This window comes from Phascolarctos cinereus, unplaced genomic scaffold (assembly GCF_003287225.1).
Source record: "Phascolarctos cinereus isolate Bilbo 61053 unplaced genomic scaffold, phaCin_HiC Scaffold_726;HRSCAF=1367, whole genome shotgun sequence".
Taxonomy (NCBI): domain Eukaryota; kingdom Metazoa; phylum Chordata; class Mammalia; order Diprotodontia; family Phascolarctidae; genus Phascolarctos; species Phascolarctos cinereus.
Window position 1 is genome coordinate 109,761,005 of NW_027556098.1, and position 15,669 is coordinate 109,776,673.

Consider the following 15,669-nt stretch of genomic DNA (forward strand, 5'->3'; position numbering starts at 1 on the left):
CCACTCTTTGGGTCTAGTGGATTTAACCACATCCCATTCCACCTAATTGTACTATAAGGTAGGCCATATTTTAGGGCATAAACTCCTCGGGAGTTGGGATTATTTCATTCTAGTGCCTAATTGATCCATTCATCTTGTCCTTTAGGATGGCTTCATATAGTTTGTCAGATGCTTTGCTATAATTTACCTGTTAAGTATAAAAGCATTTCCCTGATCTAGGAGTGTAGTAATTCTCTCAAAAGAAAAATAAGAGAAGATGAAGGGATGATATCTAAAAAATAAAATTAAGGGGTGAGAGAGGATTATACTGGGAGAAGAAGAAAGGGAGAGGCAGAATGAGGTAAATTATCTTACATAAAACAGACAAGTAGAAGCTTTTACAATGGAGAGCAAGTGGGAGGAAGGTGAGAGGGAAAGAGTGAATCTTACTCTCATCGGATTTGGCTTAAGGAGGGAATAACATACACACTCAATTGGGGAAAATAAAGGGGAAGGAGATAAAAGGGGGGAGATAGAAGGGAGGGCATATTGGGGAGGGGGTGATCAGAAGCAAATGCTTTTGAGGAGGGATGGGGTCAAATGAGATAATAGAATAAACGAGAGGTGGGATAGGATGAAGGGAAATATAGTTAGTTTTTCACAACATGACTACTATGGAAGTGTTTTGCATGACTACACATGTACAACCTGTATCAAGGTGCTTGCCTTCTCAGTGAGGGTGGGTGGGGAGGGAGGAAGGGAGAGAAATTGGAACCCAAAGTTTTAAAAACAAATGTTAAAAACTGGTTTTACATGCAACCTGGAAATAAGGTATACAGGCAAGGGGGTATAGAAATCTATCCTGCCTTACAGGAAAATAGAAGGGGAAGGGAATAAGAGAAGGGGGGAGGTGATAGAAGGGAGGGCAAATTGGGGAAAGGGGTATTCAGAATGTATGCCATCTTGGGGGTAGGGAGAGAGGAGCAATGGGGAGAAAATTTGGAACTCCAAATCTTGTGGAACTGAATGTTGAAAACTAAAAATAAATTGATTAATTTTTAAAAATAGAAAAATAAGGAAGATATGAACTAAGTTTAGCATTATCTGTTCTTGAACCTGTAATGGCTCCTAACAGTTATTACTTTCCCCCTTTAAATTCTCATAAACTTTCCCTTTAAAAATACATTATAAAATATTAATAGGAATTAAAGCCAAGCCCATCAGTCATTAGTTGCAGGTTCTATCTTCTTTCATTTTTGGAAAGTCAGGTCATTTGCCCTTCTCCAAGCCTATCTGAATCCCTGTCCTTTTAAAGTTCACTGAAAACTCACCAAAACCACACCCACTAGTTCTTTCAGTACCTTGAATAGAATTAGTCTGAATGTAGTTATTTCAGCTTCTGAGGCTCCATAGTCTCTCACCATCTCTTCACTTTTCTTGAGTTTCAACTATTAACCATTTTTGTTTAATCCTTCCTAGAACAAGGTTGAATGTCATTCTGTAAAAACTGAATGGCTCCTTTTTTCTCAGTGTTACATTATCATTGTCCAATCTACCCAAAATGTTCTTATCTATAAAATAGGGACAATCATATTCACACAATTTGCCCCTCAAAGTTGATGGGAGGGAACTACTACAAATACTAAAGCGTTATCTAAGTGTGAGTTATCATCATGATTAACCTCTCTCTTCTCTGAAGTATTTACAGGCTACACCACATAATTTGTCAGAATTCAGGATAAGAAAAGACATAGAGGAGGCTAGATGATCACATTATTCAAATATTTGAAGAACTGACATATAGAAGATAGATTAGACATGTTATGCTTGACCCCAAAAGGCAGAGCTCTGACCAATGAGCGAAAGTTATAAGGATGAAGATTTTGACACAACATATGGAAAAAAGTTCCTAACACTTAGAGCTGTCCAAAAATGTAATGAGCTGCCTTGTGGCATATCACTAGAGATATTTAAACATTGACTAGATGACATGATTACTTGTCAGAAATATTGTAAGTGGAATGCACAACTTCAATGAGTTTGAACTCTAGATCACATCTGAATTACCTTCAAATTTAAGATTCTATGATTCAATTCAATAAAAACATATTACATTCCTATGCACCCCACGCCCTGGCACAAGCGCTCTCCCTATTTCCCCAAATCAGCTTCCCTATCTGCTGAGTATTTTTTGGATCATAATTCTCTCCATAGCTTGCAAGACCCTACCTATGTGTTTTTTGTTTTATTAGTCAGTCAAATGACCCACTAAATTAATAACAAAGGCATTTTATTTAAATAACAATGCAAACAAAATGATGAAATAATCTTCTCATAAATTTTGAATCTCCCATAAATTCATATACATTCAATAGAAAAATGAATGGGCCTTTACAGAAATTATATGTGGGATAGCCACGCGTGAGAAGTATAAGAGTTCCTATGCTGTAAGGGATTAAAACAAAGGGAATATGCTTAACCAGGACACATGTATGGAGGACCAGACAATGCCTCACACTATGAAGCTGCCAATGTCTTCTGAAGTTATCATGCTACTACTACCTTCTGACTCTGTTCTCTACTAGGAAAAAACTCTCCACTCCAGTGTGTTTTTAGCCCTGACTTTTTCAGGGTCACAGACAGACAGATAGAGAGAGCGAGAGAGAGAGAGAGAGAGAGAGAGAGAGAGAGAGAGAGAGAGAGAGAGAGAGGGAGAGAGAGAAAGAGAGATACATGCATGCATACATACGTACACAGAGCATTTGTTAAGCACTGACTATGTGCAAAACACTATGCTAAGCTCTGAGAATATAAATACAAAGAAAAAGAAAGCTAACCCAGCAGCAAGAGATAGAAAGAGAAATTCCATTTAAAATTATAAAATATTTGGGAGTCTACCTGCCAAAACAAAACCAGCAACTATACGAACACAATTACAAAACACTTTTTACACAAATAAAGTCAGACATAAATAACTGGAAAAATATCAGTTGCTCATGGGTAGGCTGAGCTAATATAATAAAAATGACAATTCTACCTAAATTAATTTACTTATTCAGCACCATACCAATCAAGCTATCAAAAAATTATTTTATAGAGCTAGAAAAAACAATAACAAAATTCATCTGTAAGAACAAAATGTCCAGAATATCAAGGGAACTAATGAAAAGAAATGCAAGGGAAGGTGGCCTAGCTGTACCAGATCTTAAATTGTATTATAAAACAGCAATCCTCAAAACTACTTGGTACTGGCTAAGAAATGGAGTGATGGAACAGTGGAATAGGTTAGGTATGCAAGACACAACAGTCAAGGACTATGCTAATCTACTATTTGATAAATCCAAAGACTTCAGCTTCTGAGATAAGAAATCACTACTTAAGAAAAACTGCTGGGAAAACTGGAAAAACATATGGCAGAAACTGGGCACGGAACAACACCTTACACCCTATACTAAGATAAAGTCAAAATGAGTGCAGGATTTAGATATAAAGACTGAGACTATAGCAAACTAGGAGAGCAGGGAATAGTTTACCTTTCAGATCTATGAAGAAGGGAAGAATTTGTGACCAAACAAGTGATAGAAAACATTATGAAATGCAAAATGGATAATTTTGATTACATTAAATTGAAAAGTTTTTGCACAAGCAATGCATCCAAAATTAGGAGGGAAGCAGGAAACTGGGAAAGAATGTATACACCCAGTGTCTCTGATAAAGGCCTCATTTCCAAAATATATAAAGAATTGAGTCATATTTATAAGAATACAAGTCATTTCTCAATTGATAAATGTTCAAAGGATATGAACAGGCAGTTTTCAGAGGAAGAAATTAAAGCTATTTATAGTCATATGGAAAAAATGTTCTAAATCACTGTTCATTAGAGAAATGCAAATCAAAACAACTCTGAGGTACCACATCACACCTATCAGATTGGCTAACATGACAAAACAGGACAATGATAAATTTTGGAGAAGATGTGGGAAAATTGGAATACTAATACATTATTGGTGGAATTGTGATATGATCCAACCATTTTGGAGAGCATTTGGAACTATGCCCAAAGAACTATAAAATTGTGCATGCCCTTTGACCCAGCAATACCACTTCTAGGTCTGTATCCCAAAGAGATCATAAAAGTAGGAAAGGAACCCACATGTACAAAAATATTTATAGCAGCTCTTTTTGTGGTGGCAAAGAATTGGAAATTGAGGGAATGTTTATCAATTGGGGAATGGCTGAACAAGTTGTAGCATATCAATGTAATGGAATACTACTGTGCTATAAAAAATGATAAGCAGACAGACTTCAGAAAAACCTGGAAAGACTTACGTGAACTGATGCAGAGTGAAGGGAGCAGAACCAAGAGAACATTGTAAAAGTCATGTTGTGGGAAGACTGACCTTGGTAGACTTGGCTCTTCACAGCAATGCAAAAATCTAAGACAACTCCAAAAGACTCACAATGGAAATTGCTATCCACATCTAGAGAAAGAAGTATAGAGTCGGAATACAGATGGAAGCATACAATTTGCTCTCCTTTTCCTTTGTTGTTTTGTTTTATTGCTTCATTCTCAAGGTTCCTTCCATCAGTTCTAATTGTTCTTTACATCATGACTAATGGAAAAATATGCTTAATATGAACGTGTAAGTAGAACCTATATCACATTGCACACCTTCTGGGGCAGGGTAGAGAAGTGGGGTGGGGGAGAAAATTTAAAACTCAAAATATTATGGAAGTGAATGTTGAAAACTAAAATTGAATTAATTAATTATGAAAAAAAGGCCAAGATTTCCCACTGCATCCATGGCCATCTTTATTGTCTTAATCTATTCGTCTCACCACTAGACTGAGGCGGGCAATTTTGATTAGCTCTCTCACAAAAAAAAAAAAAGAAATAAAGAAAAAGAAAGCTAAACCATGTCTTCAAGGACCTGACTTTCTAATAGGTAAAGATAACACATAAAAAGGAACTGGAAAAAGGAGGGGGTAAGTACCTGAGCATAAGACTAGGCACTGTACAAAAAATAAAGTGTGAAGTACAGCCCTTAACCTCAAAAAGCTTATAATTTCCTGTCTATACTTAATTAACCAATTAATGAGTAATCAATAGAATAATATGAATAATCCAAAATGGCAAATCATCTGAAATTTGGCATTACGGTGTGTTTGCATACTTAGATTGGAAAATTACTCTGTATGATGTTCTGGGAATTCAGAACACTGCAGACAAAATAATGGAGCCACACTGTGTTACTCAAGGGGAGTTGAAAAATTGCCTGGTTTTCCCATCTGTCCCCTCCTGCTCATCTTCTCTATGCTCCTTATTAGTTCCTGGGTATGTCCATTGCCATCTGTCAAACTGAAGAAAAGTACCAGCCTATGTAGAGCTAATCCTTTTAATCTCTAAACCCTTTTTAATATTTGGTTTTTATTTTCTGGTGGAGAAATAGGGCTAAGGAATAAGGTGAAAGAGGAAAGGAATGAGGAAAGGACACAAGATATCACTGTTTTTATTGTGGGTGGATTCTGCTTCCAATATTCTTAATCTCTAAATTATAGCCACTTCTGCTTTACTGTTGGCCCTGGAAAGTTTAGAAAAATGGGCAGAATACCAGAGAAGAACTATATCCCTAGGGAGCTCCTCTCCAGATAAGACACACTACTGTCATGAATTACTTTTTTAACCAAGGAAGGGACTAGCTTATTTGAACAGTATCTGAAACTAAAAAGATAGAATATAAATGTATCTATGTGTGTATAATATTTAAGATCTATAATCAGATACATAGAGCTGCAGCTCCCAGTTCATATTGAACTTTGACTCTGTTCAGGGTAAAGACCTTGAACCCAAGAATCTTTGAATCTTTGAAACTTTGAATCTTCAATCTCACACATAACTGTGCTACCTCCTGTATCTTTAATGTTTCCCCTCCTATGTTTCAATTCAACTAGAGTCTACTAAGAGTCATTAAGAGTCTGCTAAGAGTCATTAAGAATCTTAATTAAGAAGTTTCAGGGAAACAAAGACTAAAAAAAAAAAAACAATACCTGCCCTCAAGAAGCTCATGTTTTACTTTCATAGTCCACTCTGCCTCACTCCGCCTAAACCTGTTCTTTGTCCTTACCATAATCTCCAGTCTCTATCCTTGCCTGCTCTCCCAGCATTACCCTTGCTCTGGACTTATTTTTCTCTCTCCCCAGTCGTGACTCTGGTTAATGGAGCTAAATGTTTCACTGGCCTCCATCCTTGAATCCTTTGGCCCCTTATACTTTCACCATTTCTACCCTGCCAGTTGTTAACCTTGAGTTCCCAACCACCACGTTCTCCAGTCACACAATTCTGCTAACTGGGCCCACTTCAAATTCCTATCATCTGATCATAACCGAACACTCTGTACTACACAATGATTTTCTTTTATTCCTTGACTGACTAACACACTCCCTAGCTGTTCCAAACCTTTACCTCTTTTCTCAAGCCCTTATTCTATCCCCAATACTTTCTGTCACAGTAAAAGACCTTATCGCTTTTTTAAGAGAATTGAAGCCAAAGCTAGTAAGTTCCCTCATTGTTCCTACTCCACACCTCAAAACTTTTATATAACTTTGTCCATCCTCTGCCCCTTTGCTCCATTCTCTGAGGAAGAAGCAGCCCTTCTATTTATCAAGGCTAATTTCTCTACTTCATCCTTTAGGCTCACCCCCTCCTATCTTTTTTCCAGGAGATTATCCCACCTATAACTTACCATCTTTCTTTCTTATATTTTCTTATATTCAATTTGTGTGTGTCTCTCTGTTTCTGTCTGTCTGTCTGTGTGTGTGTGTGTGTGTGTGTGTGTGTGCTCCTTCTCTACTGCCTTCAGACCTCCATTCAAGGCATCAAGGTATTATCCTATACTCCCCCTTTCTTCTCTTAAATTCTTAGCACCTACCCTGGCTGCCATACTTATTGCATTCACTTTCTAAAGCTATATATTCATTCCTCAACCATTCTTAATCTGTTTTCTGACACCAGAATTCAATTGAAACTGTTCTCTTAAGTTACTGGTTATCCCACTTCCGGGTACCAAGATGGCAGAGTGAAAAGGTAGTTGCTCTCCATCTCCCCTATCAACCTCTGAAAACCCAGAAAATATCACCCCAGGAAAAAAACTCTGGAACACGTGAACTAGAAGAAAGACCAGGAGCAGCAGTGCAGCAGCCCAGCAAACAGGTCTCCCAGTGTCTCAGCAAAAATAAGGGAGGCAGAACTACAAGGGGCCACAGGCAGACAATTACCCTGTGGCATTCATCTGAAAGGAGGTGAAGAAAACAACCTAAAGGCTTCCTAAAGCCCCAGCCTTGCTGATTCCAACCCAATACCAGGTGAGCTGTAGGAGCCCTGAAGCCTCCAATTGTGAAGAAATCCTGAAGCCCAGGTGGTAGAGCAGGCAAACACCAACACCTGGACATCCCAGTGCCTCAGTGAGGGTGGGGGGAACCAGTGGAAACCACCTCAGAAAACCACCAGGAGCGTCGGCACTCCACCACAAAGGAATCTCCCAGTGCATTAGCAGAAACAAGGGAGACAACACTGCAGGGCGCCCCAGGCAGATAAACACCCTGCAGCACCCATCTAAAAGGAGCTGAAGAAAGCTAAAGGAAAGGAAAAGCAGGCAACCTAGAATTGCCTGAAAGTTCCAGCCTTGCTGATTCCAGCCCAACACCAGATAAGCTGCCAGAAACCTGCAGCTTACAATTCCCAGCATAAGAGGCCCCAGCAAACAAAGCCAGTGACCAAGACCTAGGCTCCCAACACAAGAAGCTTGGGTCAGTACCCTCTGTTCCCCAGCAGGAGAGCTCAATCTCTTTAAAGGCCAGGGAATAAAGAAACACCATGAGTAAAAAGAAACGTACCATAGATTCATATTATGAGAAGAGTGAAGATCAAGACAGAAATTCTGAAGAGGACAACATTGTCAACAAACCCACATCTGCAACAACAAAAGGGAATATGAACTGGTCTGAAGCCCAAAAAGCCTTCTTAGAAGAGCTCAAGAAGGATTTTAATAGTCAAATGAGAGAGGTAGAGTCCTTCAAAAATACAATTGGCCAATTGGAAAAAAAATACACTGAATAAAACAAGTCCCTAAAAAACACAATTAGCCAGTTGAAGAAGGAAGTACAAAAACTAACAGAAGAGTACACTGAAGAAAACAAGTCCCTAAAAAACACAATTGGCCAGTTGAAGAAGGAAGTACAAAACTAACAGAAGAGTATACTGAAGGAAACAAGTCCCTAAAAAACACAATTGGCCAGTTGAAGAAGGAAGTACAAAAACTAACAGAAGAAAACAATCTGTTAAAAACTAGAATTGGACAAATGGAAACTAATGTCTCTATGAGAGAGCAAGAATCAGTCAAACAGAAACAAAAAAATGAAAAAATAGATGAAAATGTAAAATACCTCATCAGTAAAACAACCGACCTGGAAAATCGACTCAGGAGAGACAATTTAAAAATTATTGGACTACCTGAAAATCATGATGAAAAAAAGAGCCTGGACAGTATCTTTCAGGAAATCATAAAGGAAAACTGCCCGAAGTCCTAGAACCAGAAGGGAAAATAACCATAGAAAGAATCCACCGATCACCACCTGAAAGAGATCCCAAATTGACAATGCCAAGAAATATAATAGCAAAATTCCAAAATTACCAGATGAAAGAGAAGGTGCTGCAAGCAGCCAGAAAGAAAAATTTAAATATCATGGAACCACAGTCAGGATTACACAGGACCTTGCAGCTTCTACATTAAAAGACCGCAGGGCATGGAACATGATATTCCGTAAGGCAAAGGAGCTTGGAATGCAGCCAAGGATCAATTACCCAGCAAAAATGAGCATCATTTTTCAAGGGAGGAGGTGGATATTCAACGAAATAGGAGACTTCCAAACTTTCCTGATAAAAAGACCAGAGCTCAACAAAAAATTTGATCTTCAAGTACAGGACTCAAGAAGGACTTAAAAAGGTAAATGGGACAGAAGGATACAATATGTTGTTAATGGGGGGGGCTGTTTAAACCCCTACAAGGGAATATGAGACTTGCAACCCTTGAGAACTGTATTGTTATTACACCTTGTTAAAGGAGTATACATAAAGAGGGTGGATATTAGTTGACTTTGATGTAATGATAAAAAAAATCTAATCAAGTGGGTTAAATGGATCCAAATAAGTGGATCAATCTGATCTTAGAAAATGTACTGAGAAAGGAGGAGGCAGACAAGGGTAAATTACATTACAGGAAAAGACACAAAATCCTATTACAGCAGAGAAAGAGGGGGGAGCATTGTTTGAACCTTACTCTCATCAGATTTGGCTCAAGAAGGGCATAATATAATCAGTTAGGTATAGAAATCTAACTTGCCCTATAGGCAGTAGGAGGGAAAAGGGGAAAGAAAAGGAGGGGGGAAAGAAGGGAGGGAAGCAGCAGTAAGACTAAAGGGGAAGAAAAGGGAAAGGGATAATAAAAGGGGGAAGGGACTGAAGGAGGCGGTGGTCAAAAGCAAAACACTAGTGAAGGGGAGAAAGGAAAAAGGAGAAAGAAAAGCATAAATGGGGGAAAAGGATGGAGAAAAAGACACAGATAGTAATCATAACTGTGAATGTGAATGGGATGAACTCTCCCATAAAAGGAAATGGATTGCAGAATGGATTAAAAACCATAATCCTACAATATGTTGTTTACAGGAAACACATTTGAAAAAGAGTGACACATACAGGGTAAAGGTAAAAGGCTGGAGCAGAATATATTATGCGTCAGCTGAAGTAAAAAAGCAGGGGTAGCAATCCTGATCTCAGACAAAGCAAAAGCAAAAATAGATCTAATCAAAAGAGATAAGGAAGGAAACTACATCCTGCTAAAAGGCACCATAGACAATGAAGTAATATCATTACTAAACATATATGCACCAAATGGTATAGCATCCAAATTCTTACAGGAGAAGTTCAGGGAGTTACAGGAAGAAATAGACAGCAAAACTATACTAGTGGGGGACCTGAACCTCCCCCTCTGGGCACTAGATAAGTCTAACCACAAAATAAACAAGAAAGAAGTTAAGGAGGTGAATAGAACATTAGAAAAGTTAGGTATGATAGACCTCTGGAGAAAACTGAATGGGGATAGAAAGGAATATACTTTTTTCTCGCAGTACATGGCACATACACAAAAATTGACCATGTACTAGGGCATAAAAACCTCACAATCCAATGCAGAAAGGCAGAAATATTAAATGCATCCTTTTCAGATCATGATGCAATAAAAATTATATGTAATAAAGGGCCATGGAAAGATAGACTAAAAAATAATTGGAAACTAAATAATCTAATCCTAAAAAATGATTGGGTCAAACAACAAATCATAGAAACAATCAATAATTTCATTCAAGAGAATGACAATAATGAGACAACATACCAAAACCTATGGGATGCAGCAAAGCAGTTCTTAGGGGAAGTTTTATATCTCTAAATGCTTACATAAATAAAATAGAAAAAGAGGAGATTAATGAATTGGGCATACAACTAAAAAAACTAGAAAAAGAACAAATTAAAAATCCTCAACTAAACACCAAATTAGAAATATTGAAAACCAAAGGAAAAATTAATAAAATTGAAATTAAGAAAACTATTGAACTAATAAATAAAACTAAGAGCTGGTTTTATGAAAAAACAATAAAATAGATAAGCCTTTGGTTAATTTAATTAAAAAAAGAAAGAAGAAAACCAAATTACTAGTATCAAGAATGAAAAGGGTGAAGCTACCACCAAGGAAGAGGAAATTAAAACAATAATTAGGAATTATTTTGCCCAACTATATGCCAACAAATTTGACAATCTTAGTGAAATGGATACATATTTACAAAAATATAAATTGCCCAGATTAACCAAGAGGAAGTAAAATACTTAAATAACCCCATCTCAGAAAAAGAAATTGAACAAGCCATTGATGAACTCCCTAGGAAAAAATCTCCAGGGCCAGATGGATTTACATGTGAATTCTATCAAACATTTAAAGAACAATTAATTCCAATACTATATAGACTATTTGGGAAAATAGGTGAAGAAGGAGTCTTACCAAATTCTTTTTATGATACAAATATGGTGTTGATACCTAAACCAGGAAGAGTCAAAATAGAGAAAGAAAATTATAGACCAATTTCTCTAATGAATATAGATGCAAAAATTTTAAACAAAATACTAGCAAGTAGATTGCAGCAACTTATCACAAGAATAATACACTATGACCAGGTAGGATTTATACCAGGAATGCAGGGTTGGTTCAATATTAGGAAAACTATCAGCATCATTGAGCATATCAACAACAAAACCAACAGAAACCACATGATCATCTCAATAGATGCAGAAAAAGCTTTTGATAAAATACAACACCCATTCCTATTAAAAACACTAGAAAGCATAGGTATAAATGGAGTCTTCCTTAAAATAATAAATAGCATTATCTAAAACCTTCAGCAAGCATTATATGTAATGGGGACAGGCTAGAAGCATTTCCAATAAGATCGGGGGTGAAACAAGGATGTCCATTATCACCACTGTTATTCAATATTGTACTGGAAACCTTAGCTTTAGCAATAAGAGAAGAAAAAGAAATTGAAGGCATTAGAATAGGCAAAGAAGAAACAAAGCTATCACTCTTTGCAGATGACATGATGATATACTTAGAGAATCCTAGAGAATCAAGTAAAAAACTACTTGAAATAATAAACAACTTTAGCAAAGTTGCAGGCTATAAAATAAACCCACATCATCAGCATTTCTATATATTACCAACAAAGCCCAACAGCAAGAGATAGAAAGAGAAATCCCATTTAAACTTACTGTAGACATTATAAAATATTTAGGAGTCTACCTCCTGAAACAAACCCAGGAACTCTATGAACACAATTACAAAACACTTTTCACACAAATAAAATCAGATCTAAATAATTGGAAAAACATCAGTTGCTCATGGGTAGGCCGAGCTAATATAATAAAAATGACAATCCTACCTAAGCTAATTTACTTATTCAGTGCCATACCAATCAAACTACCAAAAAATTATTTTATAGAGTTAGAAAAAATAATAACAAGATTCATTTGGAAAAACAAAAGGTCCAGAATATCAAAGGAACTAATGAAAAGAAATGCAGGGGAAGGTGGCCTAGCAATTCCAGATCTTAAATTGTATTATAAAGCAGCAATCATCAAAACTGCTTGGTACTGGCTAAGAAATAGGGAGGTGGATCAGTGGAATAGGTTAAATATGCAAGACACAGTAGTCAATGACTATAGTAATCTATTATTTGATAAACCCAAAGACCCCAGCTTCTGGGATAAGAACCCACTCTTTGAAAAAAACTGCTGGGAAAACTGGAAAAGAGTATGGCAGAAACTAGGCATAGACCCAAATCTCACACCATATACCAAAATAAAGTCAAAATGGGTTCATGACTTAGATATAAAGGCTGATACCATAAGTAAACTGGGAGAACAAGGAATAGTTTACCTATCAGATCTATGGAGAACAGAAGAATTCATGACCAAACAGGAGATAGAGAACATTATGAAAAGCAAAATGGATATTTTGATTACATTAATTGAAAAAGTTTTTGCACAAACAAAGCCAATGCAACTAAGATTAGAAGGAAGGTAGAAAATTGGGAAAGAATTTTTACAACCAGTCTCTCTGATAAAGGCCTCATTTCTAAAATATATAGAGAATTAAGACAAATTTATAAGAACACAAGCCATTCCCCAATTGATAAATGGTCAAAGGATATGAACAGACAGTTCTCAGATGAAGAAATTAAAGCCATCTATAGTCATATGAAAAAATGCTCTAAATCTTATTGATTAGAGAAATGCAAATCAAAACAACTCTGAGGTACCACATCACACCTATCAGATTGGCCAACATGACAAAACAGGAAAATGATAAATGTTGGAGAAGATGTGGGAAAATTGGAACACTAATACATTGTTGGTGGAGTTGTGAAATGATCCAACCATTTTGGAGAACAATTTGGAACTATGCCCAAAGGGCTACAAAAATGTGCATACCCTTTGATCCAGCAATAGCACTTCTAGGGCTATATCCCAAAGAGATCAAACAAATGGGAAAAGGACCCACATGTACAAAAATATTCATAGCAGCTCTTTTTGTGGTGGCAAAGAATTGGAAATTGAGAAGATGCCCATCAATTGGGGAATGGCTGAGCAAGCTGTGGTATATGAATGTAATGGAATACTACTGTGCTATAAGAAATGATGAACAGGCTGACTTCAGAAAAACCTGGAAAGACTTATATGGTCTGATGCTGAGTGAAGTGAGCAGAACCAAGAGGACTTTGTACACAATAACAGCCACATTATGCAATGACTAAGATTGTTAAACTGAACCCTTCTCAGCATTACGAGGATCTAAGACATCTCCAGAGGCCTCGGCATGGAAAATGCTGTCCACATCCAAAGAAAGAACTATGGAAGTCGAATCACTATCACTTATTTTTACCTTTTGTTGAGTTTTGTTTCATCTTTCTGATGGTTCCTCCTATTGTTTTTAATTTTTACTTACACTTCACTAATGTGAAAATATGTTTAATGGGTATGTAAATGTAAAGCCTATATCAGATTTCACACAGATCTTCCAGGTCTTTTTGGGGGGAGGTGGGGGGGAGGAAGAGGGAGAAAAAATTTCAACTCAAAAGCATATGGAAGTGATTGTTGATAAATCAAAATAAATTAATAATAAAAAAAAGTTACTGGTTATCTTTTAACTTCTATATCCCATGGCATGTTCTCAGGTTTCATTTTTGTTGTTTTTTCTGAAGTTTTGGCAACTGTCAGTACTTCCTCCTGTATACAGTTATCCCTTCCACATCACAGAAATGAGGAGCACATCCCTCCTCCCCCATACCCCTCCCCAAAAAGAAGATCTGGAAGATCTGTGTAAAATTTTTGACCCTACCTTGGTACCAGAGAAGTCTGAATTTTTTCTTTTTCTTTTATGGGGTATTTATAGTGCCTTATTGTAACATTTGGGTTAAGTATTTGGTCATAGGTTATATGCAGTTCAATGTTAAGTAATAATACTATATGAAAAAGAAATTAAAGATATGAAATAATATGAAAATTAAAAGCATGCTGGAGGTGACCATGCAGAGCTGTGCCCCTAGTGGTAGGAGGTAGGAATGGTGGAAATGCAGCTGCCCACTGATTGTTGGTAATTTCATTATGAGACCAGCAATATATTGAGGTGGGAAAAGTCGAGATGTGGAAGGGATAACTATCCTCTAATCAGGTTCTCCTACCTCTCTGACCACTCTTCCCTATTTCCATGAAGAGACCTATCATCCTTCCAAGCTCATAACCTCAAAGTTGTCCCTGGTTCTTCCCTCTGCCTCACCTCCTATATCCCATCAGTTTCCATCGTCTGTTGATTCTATCTCCAAAAGATATCTGTTGCATCTATCCTTTTCTCTTCTTTCCCATAACCACCACCCTGGCTCAGACTCATATTTCCATTAACCTGGACTGCTGCAATATTCTCCTAATTCTTCTAAACTCTCCCTACTCTAGACAGTAAGAGAGTTATGCTTTATAAAGCTACCAAAATAATCTTTCTAAGGCACAGTTATAACTATATGACTCCAATTCTCAAAAATTTTCTTTATTTCTTTTTTATTTCCGGAAGGGGGGGTGGTTAGGCAAGGGGGTTAAGTGACTTACCCAGGGTCACACAGCTAGTAAGTGTTATAAGTCTGAGGCTGGATTTGAACTCAGGTCCTCCTGAACCCAAGGCTGGTGCTCTATCCACTGCACCACCCAGCTGCCCCCCATTCTCAAATATTTTCAATGGATCACTATTTCTTCTAGTTAAAATTTCTCAATCCTTAGTCTGGCGTGAAAGGCTTCCTATAATCTGTCCTCTATCTCTCCTTCTAGGTTCATTTCATATTACTCCTCTCTATGTACTCTATATTCCAGTCAAACTGTAAATTTGTAACTGTTTCCTGTCTCCCTGTATTTACAGAAGCTAACCCCCATCCCTGGAATGTACTTCCTCCTAATTTGCACCTTCCAAAATCTTCTTTCAAGGCTAATCTCCTCTGTGAAGCTTTCCCAGATTTTCCCAGTTGCTAATGCTCTTTTTTCCCTACACGTTACCTAGTATTTTTATCATTAGTAAGCTTTTTGTTGATGTCTTCCTTTTTTAACATCATCATAGTTATCCCCAATATCCCTTCTCCTGCCCCTCCAACAGAGATATACCATATAACAAATGGTATTTTTTTAAGACATCAAAAGAAAAAAAGTAAAGGAAAAAAAAATCAGCACAACTGATTAACACATTGAAAAAGGCCAAAAACATGCTCAGTGTGTAGTGCCTGTGGAATTCCCACCTCCATAAAGGGAGGGTTGGGGGGTGTCCTTTCATATCTCTTCATTCAAGTCATACTTAACCTTGAAAGTTTTCTTACATTGACTTTTGACTTTTTTGTGTGCTTTTGTTCTTTCCATCTACATTCTGATCACTGCGTATATTGTTTTCTTGGCTCTCCTTACTTCATTCTGCATCACTTTGTACAGATCATTGTGATACATGATGTATTGGACTCCTATTTTATTCCAATCAGTGTTAATCAGTTTGAGATGATACC